The sequence below is a fragment of the Pteropus vampyrus genome, unplaced genomic scaffold (assembly GCF_000151845.1).
Source record: "Pteropus vampyrus isolate Shadow unplaced genomic scaffold, Pvam_2.0 Scaffold117, whole genome shotgun sequence".
In the NCBI taxonomy this organism is placed as follows: domain Eukaryota; kingdom Metazoa; phylum Chordata; class Mammalia; order Chiroptera; family Pteropodidae; genus Pteropus; species Pteropus vampyrus.
Genome location: NW_011888898.1, coordinates 3,426,589 through 3,434,676, shown reverse-complemented (window position 1 = coordinate 3,434,676; position 8,088 = coordinate 3,426,589).

The following is an 8,088-nucleotide window of genomic DNA, read 5'->3' as shown; positions in this document are numbered from 1 at the left end:
CAACCCTGAAAAACCACGTCTCCTCCCTGAGCCTTCTCCTCCTCATCTGCAAAATGGGCATCGTGACGTTTGCCTCTTATATACTGTACATGTGAGACGGTCAAGGAATATCTGTTGAAAGAAAGAAGAGAAGGGAGAGAGCGAGGGAGGGAAGGAGGGAGAGAGGAAAGAAAGTAAGGAAGGCAGGGAAAGAGAGAGAGACAAGAAAGAAAGAAAGGAAGGAAGGAAGGAAGATCAGAGCTGGAAGGGCCATTAGAGTCCAGGGTTATCAACTCAGTTACCCAACATCTAAAAACAAGAGTCAGAAATGACCAAGTGGGCTGGGTGGGGACCGTGGTCACCACTACTCAGCTCCAGTCGCCAGATGCCAGATCTTTTGATTTCTCAAGAGAAGCCAGAAATCTAGAGTTTTATGAGAAGTTTCCCAATATTTTAAGTGTTGGCAACTAATTTAAAACATTTGAGCACGTCTGTGGGCAGGATGTGGCTGCAAGCTATCGCTTTGAGACCTCCGGTTAATCCAACCTCTTGTGCCACGGAGGTGGGGACTGAGGCCCAGAGATGGTGAGGCACCAGCACCAGGTCATAGAGCACAGGAAGTGGAGGGGGGATGGTGACCTTTGCCCCCTGGCTGCAGCCCAGCTGCCCAAGCTCACGCACTCTGGCCTGCTCGGCCCTGATGCCCAGGGGGTGGGGGCAGCCTTCTTCTCCCTGGCCAGCAGTTCCAGGGCGAGTGATGGGTCACGATGTCCGGGCCCACCCCACCTGGACCTGGACGTATCAGGCACTGAGATCCAAAGAGAATAATTCCAAGCCATGAGCTGGCCTGGGAAGCGAGAGCTGGGGTGGGGTCGGGGGTGGGCACATTCCTTCCTCTCTTCAGAGACCTAGAAACCGCCGCAGCGGGACTGGGCAGAGCTGGGAAACGGATGGTCTTGGCCCCCTGCCTGTCTGGAGCGGCACGCCCTGCTTTATTTTTCCCCACCGCACTCATCACCGCCTAACATGTTACACGTGATACTTGCTTATTTGTGTATTAGTTTCCCGTCGCTGCTGTAACAAACCACCACACCTTGGTAGCTTTAAACAGCACGAATGTATGATCTTATCGTTCAAAGTGGGTCTCATTAGGCTAGAATCAAGGGGCAGGGCTGAGTTCCTCCTGGAGAGTCAGGAGGAACTTGCCTTTCCCAGCTTGCACAAGCTGCCCGCGTTCCTTGGCTCATGGCTTCCTCCTCCATTGTCAAAGCCAGCAGCAGTGATTCAGTCTCTCTGTGCTGCATCCCGGCTCGGATTCTTCTACCTCTTTCTTGTATTCATAAGGACCCTCGCGATTACATTGGTCCCACCTCATAATTCAAGGTCATCTCCCAGCTCTAGGTCAGCTGCTTAGCATCCTTCATTCCCCATTGCCACATAATCTAGCATGTTCCTAGGTTCTGGGGTTTAGGACATGGACATGGGGTGGGAAGTGGGCATTGTTCTACCTACCACACACATACACACACCCCAACACAGCTCCAGGAGGGCGTGGACCATGATCCATCTGGTTTACTACTCTATGCCCAGTGCTTGGCACTCAGTAAGTGCTCAATAAATACTTGGTGACTCGATGGGTAGATGGAGTAGAACGTGGTGGCTGAAAAAAGGCAGACAGGAGAGGTGACTCAGACATCCCAGGGCTCCTCCCCATCTCACTGATGAGGAGACCTTGGCTCAGAGGAACCCACCGTGCATAGGACTAGGGAGCTATGACTTAGCTCCTGGCCTTGCTGCAGTGCAGGGCCAGAGCACCGCCTGCACTGTGCCCACAAAGAAAGGGCGGACATGGGTGGTTTCACTCCCTCGTCACTTAGCTCAGCCCATTCTGGGAAGAAATTGAGCTTCTCATTTCACTGACAGGCCCTAGGCTGCCTGTGGGAGCAACAGAGAAAGGCCTGAGGTCTGGGCGGCTCAAAGACAGAATGATCCTGGACCTGACCCCTCTCCCCGCATGCCCCCCACAACTCTCAAGAGCTCCCCTCACAACACCATGCCAAGCTGGGTGCCCAGATGGCCCTGGCCTGACCATCTGAGGGCCCAGCAATCACCCAGCATTAGTCACGTAGCAGCTGGAGCTCTCTCCCTCCCTGCCCCGAGTGTCTTCCCAACTTCAAAGGAGACAGGCTCAGGCCCAGGTCTCCTCATGACTGAAGAATGTTCTGCCTCAAAGGATATGAGCAAACGGCCTGCTGCAAAGGAAGCAAAAATAAATGGCTTTTCGGCATGGCGAGAGATGCTCAGCCACGTGGGGCAACCTGCTGCGATCTTGGAAACAGAAGGTTGAGTGAAAGAATTGAGAAACGAAAGGGAAACTTTTCTATCAATTAAAAACACTCACATATAAAATAACGCTACTGATCTCACAAAGGCACATACACACCAGGGACTTACGTCCTGGGCCTGGGCATCAAGGACGAAGGAAAAAATAAAATAAAAGAATAAAACGAAACAAAAGAAGACAAGGGAGTGTCTTGACACAAACCAATGATCGCGTGTTTAACTCGACAGACAAAAGGCATCTGCTTCACTCTCATTTTAAAAGAAGTTTAAACTATACTACAATTCCTGCTTTCATCTGTTAGAGTGACAAAAAATAAAAAAGTTCATAATGTACAGTGTTGGCAAAGTTGTGGGGAAACAGGCAACCTTACCCATTGTTAGTGGGAGAATACAATCTCTATAAAGTTCAATTTGATCAGACGGGTTGAAAAGTAAAATGTCCAAATCTGTCATAAAATCTGACTCCCACGGATACACACATACACATTAAGGAGAAAGACAATTACTACAATATTGTTGATATTACCATAGCAAAAAAAAAAAAAAGTGGCAATAACCTGAAGGTCCAGCAATAAGGGGACGATTAATTAAAATATGATCCAGCCACACACGGAATACTATGCAGGTGTGAAAAAGGATGGTGCAGGTGTGTATGTGACGAATTAGGAAGATTAACAAGATACGTCAAGTGAAAAAAGCAAGATGCAAGACATTGGATGTAAATTGCTTCTATTTGTTTAAATAAAAAGGGTCTATAATCATGGGTATTTGCCGATGTACAGACTTTTTTCTGGAAGAGCCCACAGGAAATTGGAGGCAAAGCTGCTCTGGGAACATAGACTCAGAAACCCCAGGGTTTCGAAGGTGGGGAAGAGACTTCATTTTCGCTGCATACATTTTTGTGCCATTTGAATTTTTTGTTACTTACATTTTATTGTTTTCCCTATGTTTTGAAAGTAATTTTTAAAAATAGAAAAAGCAACATTCATAAATATCGCAGAATTTAAGCAATAAAATGTAAACGACATGAACCGATTGCCCCTAAGCTCTCCCCTGAAACTGCTACTCTTAACGGTTTTCCAGATTTAATAAATGATCTTAAATTTGACATGCCTCTGTACTGTTTGAACTTGTAACAAAATGTGTGACTTGAAATTAAACATAAAATCTCTTTCTTTTTAAGTCAAAGATGAGCAAGGAGGCCATTGTAGTTGTAAATGGCGACCTGGACCGGCCATGGAGACAGGGGAGTGGCTGGCCCATTTCAGGGGACGAATGTTAGGGCCAGGTGCACGGCAAGTAGAGACAGGAGGAAAGGTTTGCCAGAGGCTCCCATGTCCAAGTCCACACTGGGCCCATGTGTCTGTCCTGGCTGGGACAGGGCCAGGTGCAGGGGCCCAGACAGGAGAGTCTGGGGTCAGGGGTGGAAATGCAGTGATAGGGGTCTTGGGCCATCAGGAGTGGGTACAAGAGGGTCCTGGACATTAGGCGCTGGGACCCTTGCAGTCAGAGCGAGATTAATGGCTGATGTACTCAGTTTCAAGAGTTAAACTCCAGACATACACGGGACTTCCGGAGTCTGGATTCACTGCTGTGAAATCAAGGAAGAAGATGATGGTGATGGTGATGGTGATGATGATGACGATGATGATACTAATATTAACAGTGGGCAACACTTCGCAGCACTTACTAGAAGCCAAGTGCTTCACACACGTTAACTCATTTAACCCCCACTACCACCTTTTAGATAGCTGTTGTCATCCCCTTTTCATAGGTAAGAAAACTAGGGCACAGAGAGGTGAAGTCACTTGTCCAAAGTCACATAGTTAATGTGAGATGGAGAAGGGCAGGGTGTACCACTGAGCAAAAAGGAGGTCCCTTCACTCCAGAGTCCCAAATACAACCTTCCTCTCCTGCCACCACTGCATGGACGACTGTAACAAAAGAGAAAGAGACTGCTCTTTTCACCACATCCATGCCAGCAGTGGGTATTATCATTTTTATTTATTTATTTATTTATTTGCCAACCTGTTGATTTAGAGGAGCCCTTCCTTACAGCCCTGGGAAAGTCATAAACATTGAGAAGAAAGTTACAGTTGGATAAGAGAATGTCATTGTGCTAAGGAATTACACACTGAGATATTTAGGTGTAAAGAAGTGTTACATCTGCAACATATTCTCGAATGATTCCGGGAGGGCGGAGCGTGGTGACTTCTCTCTCCAGAAGAGAGAAGGATGGAACGATGAAACAAACGAAGTAAAATGTTAACCGGTGGTAAACCAGAGTAATTCACAGTACTATTCTTGCCACTTTTATTTCAAAATTAAGTCTTTTCAAAAGTCCCCAGGATCTTGCTGTGGTGGATAACCCCTCCTCTGGCATTAGCTCAGGCTACGCTTTTTGGTTCCTCTTTGTCGTAGCCCCTAAAGGTCTCCCCTTCAATTCTGTGAGCTCAGTCGTCCATTTATAAGGCTACTTGCCACGTTTTACCCAGAACCCCTCCGTGTCCTGGTGGGAGGGGTTCCCGCTTCTCTACCCGGCCCACTGCTCAGCCTCTCCACTCCCTGAGGGCAGGAACTGTCCCTCTCACGACTAAACAAGCTGTGGGCTATAGGCTGGGTTCAAATCTCAACTCTACTCACGCACCCCTAGGAAAACCATGTTACTCCCTTTAGCCCCCCTTCTTCTTTTGCACAGGGTATTTCTGTTTAAAAAAAAAAATTTTTTTTTTTTTTAAATAAAACACAGACACAGAAAACCACAGGTGAAGAAATGGAGCTTGGCCTGGGGCCACAGACCCCTGCAGGAACCCTGTCCCACTCACGGCCCCTCCCTCCCTCCTAAAGTAACTCCTGCTCTGACTTTTAGGGCCATAGCTAGTGTTTCTTTTTTTTTTTTATAGTTGTATCACCTCTGTGAACTCCCCAGACACTATATTTTGTCTTGCCTAGTTTTTAAAAAAACTTGATATTTCTAAAGTCTTTTCATTTGTTTCCCCTTCTATGCCTTTCTTTTCCCTCGAGTTTATCAGCTTGTGCTGACCGTAGCTCTGCCGTGTGTTCCGCATGCTATGAACTTCACATTTCCTTCAAAATGGTGGCCGGATCCAAAGCCTTGATCAGGGATATTCGTGAGGGATGTAGCTGTAAGAGGAGTGGCTGGCACAGGTGGGCAGCCCCCAGATGCAGTAGCCCAGACAGTTTGGGGGTGCCCACATGGCCTTGACTAACGCTCAGCCAGGCGAGACATCCAGTCTCAACAGTCCATCCTGGCTTCTCTCCCGGATTCAGACCTACCCGGCCCACCTCAGGAACGTTCCAGACTGCAGCTGGCTCGTCCCAGTGGGAGCTGGCAGCAGAATGGCCCATAATTTTAGCTGTTCCTCTTCCCTAAAATTATTTCCCATCTGGAAATGGCTTCCAAACCCTGCCCAGGAAAGAGTTGGTGGCACAGGGAACATTTTTCTATTTAAAAAAAAAAAAAAAGGACCAACCACTAAATGCTGAGCCTCTGCAGCCCAGGCTCTGGAGGCCAGGCTGAGTGCCAGCTGTATACCCTGCCTTGAGGGGTTCTGTCACAGAAGAGCAGAAGGTGAGAGGGACAGTCAAGGCTCTGTTCCCAAGATGCCCTGTCCCACCCTGGGCACGGACAAGGGTCTGGGGCAGGTCCTGGGAGGCCTCGGATGAGCTACGAAGAAGGATTTGGCCAGGGGCCAAGTGGCTTGCTCAGCCTCTCTGTGATCCAGCAATGTCCTGTATGACCCACAACTATGGGCTGTTGTGGGTCATACAGGACATTGCTGGATCACAGAGAGGCAGCTTTCTCTATAGGGATTCCCTCGCAGTTGCTCTGAGCATCTCAAGGGGAAAATCTCCCTTGCTGCTAGCATCTCCTTATCACCTCGCTGTCTCTCGGGTCCCTTTTAACAAAGCTCCAGCAGGTGTCTGCTTCCAGGCTGGGCTCCCAATAGCATCTGGCAAGAAAGTAAAGTTTAGCTCTCATGGTGTTTGTTTTCATCATTATATTCTAGTTCTAATAAATGATAATAGCTTTTCTATTTCTGTTCATGATAAAGTATAGTTTCCTTTGTAACGAAACAGATTCAGTTTGTTGTTTTGTTTTTTAAGTGAGTGGGGAGTCCATTTAAAATATAGATTAAAGAAGGCAGAGCACAGACAGCACAAAACTCAGAGTCAGCTGAAGTTTGGGAGATAGGTTCCTTGGTTAAGCAGGCAGACTTTAGAGCTTGAGAGCCTGGGCTTGAATCCTGGTTCTGACACTTGTGGGCTGTGTGATCTTGGGCAAATAACTTACCCTCTCTGAATGTTGTTTCTTTATCTGCACAAGAAAGAAAAATAATAACATTTCCCTTATATAGTTATTTCTGAGGCTTTGATAAAACAATGCTGGAAAAACACTCCACACCGTGCCAGGCGTGTGAAAGACTCAGGTAATTCATTCATTTGGCCAAAATTCACTGAGCATCACTCCTGCATCCATGGCGTTTCTTCGAAAAGCAGCGAAATGGAACTTCACTGAGCAGGTTTGAACCCCAGCCTGCCACTTGCTGGCTGTCTGAACAGGTTGCCCCACCTCTCTGGGCCTTAACTTCCCCATCTGTAAAAGGGGGATATTGATAGTCCTTTGTGGTTCCTGCAGGAGGTGCAAGGCCATCTTCTGCAACCCCACTGACACCCTGCATGTCCTGTGTGGGACCCCAGGGGTCTGCCCTGCCTCTAAGTCTCAATGAATCGAGCTCCACCATCTCTCTGCCTCATCCTGCCTTCCTCTCATCTTTTTGTTGCCATTTGAGGTAAACTCAGCTATTGGGATGTCTTGAGCACCCCAGGGCCTTTGCACACACTGTCCCATCAGTCTGAAATGTCCTGCTTCTCCCTGAATCATCAGGTGGGCTTCCTCCCAGCCCCCTGAGGCTAGGCCAAGCTTCACCTCTCTGGGCTCCCCCACAGTCTCCCAGTTCCAATTCTCTGATATGGAGGGTCCATGAATATTTTAAACAGATTATTGTGCTTTGCTACGGTCCACCCTCTTGCCTCCCTGCCTACAGGAGACCACAATCATGGTATTGGATCCAAAGGCACGAGACCTGCCCGCCTGCGTACACGCAGCATACAATGCGACCTCAGTTACCGCCTCTGCATAGTAGGGCAATAACAGCACCTCCCTCAGTCTGGTTGTTGCGAAGGCTAACATGGGAAGCCCTTAGCACAAAGCCGGGGAGAGCGAAATGCTCGAGATGGGGCAGGAGAAAGGCATCTTCTGGTAGGACGGGGCCTCTCAGACCAGAGCGGGGCGGGGGGTGGGGCAGAGAGGGCTTAGGGTGAGGCAAAGGAGGTGACTAGGGGGCAAAATTTAAGGATGCGCTCACCCTCTGGGCCCTGCAGACCTGGGAGACAGAGGCTTCCCGGCTCTCTGCCGCCCTCTGCTGGTCATTCTGCAGAATGACAACCCCTCCCCTCCCTCTGCTCGCGCCGTTTCTGGCCCTCACCCCCAGCCACAGATGACCAGAAGTAGAGCACCCGACCAGCTTAAGAAGCACAGGTTCTGCCTCTGCCCCTGTGGAAAACTCGTTTTCTTCACGTAAGCTGGAATAGGAGAGAATGCCTCGTAGCGCATGGCAAACAGGAGAAACATTCCTTAAACATCAATTTCCTTCCCCAAACACCAGCATTTAACAAGCACCTACTATGTGCAAAGGACTAATGAAGATGACTGGGAAATGAGCCCTCCTCTTCAGGGCTTAG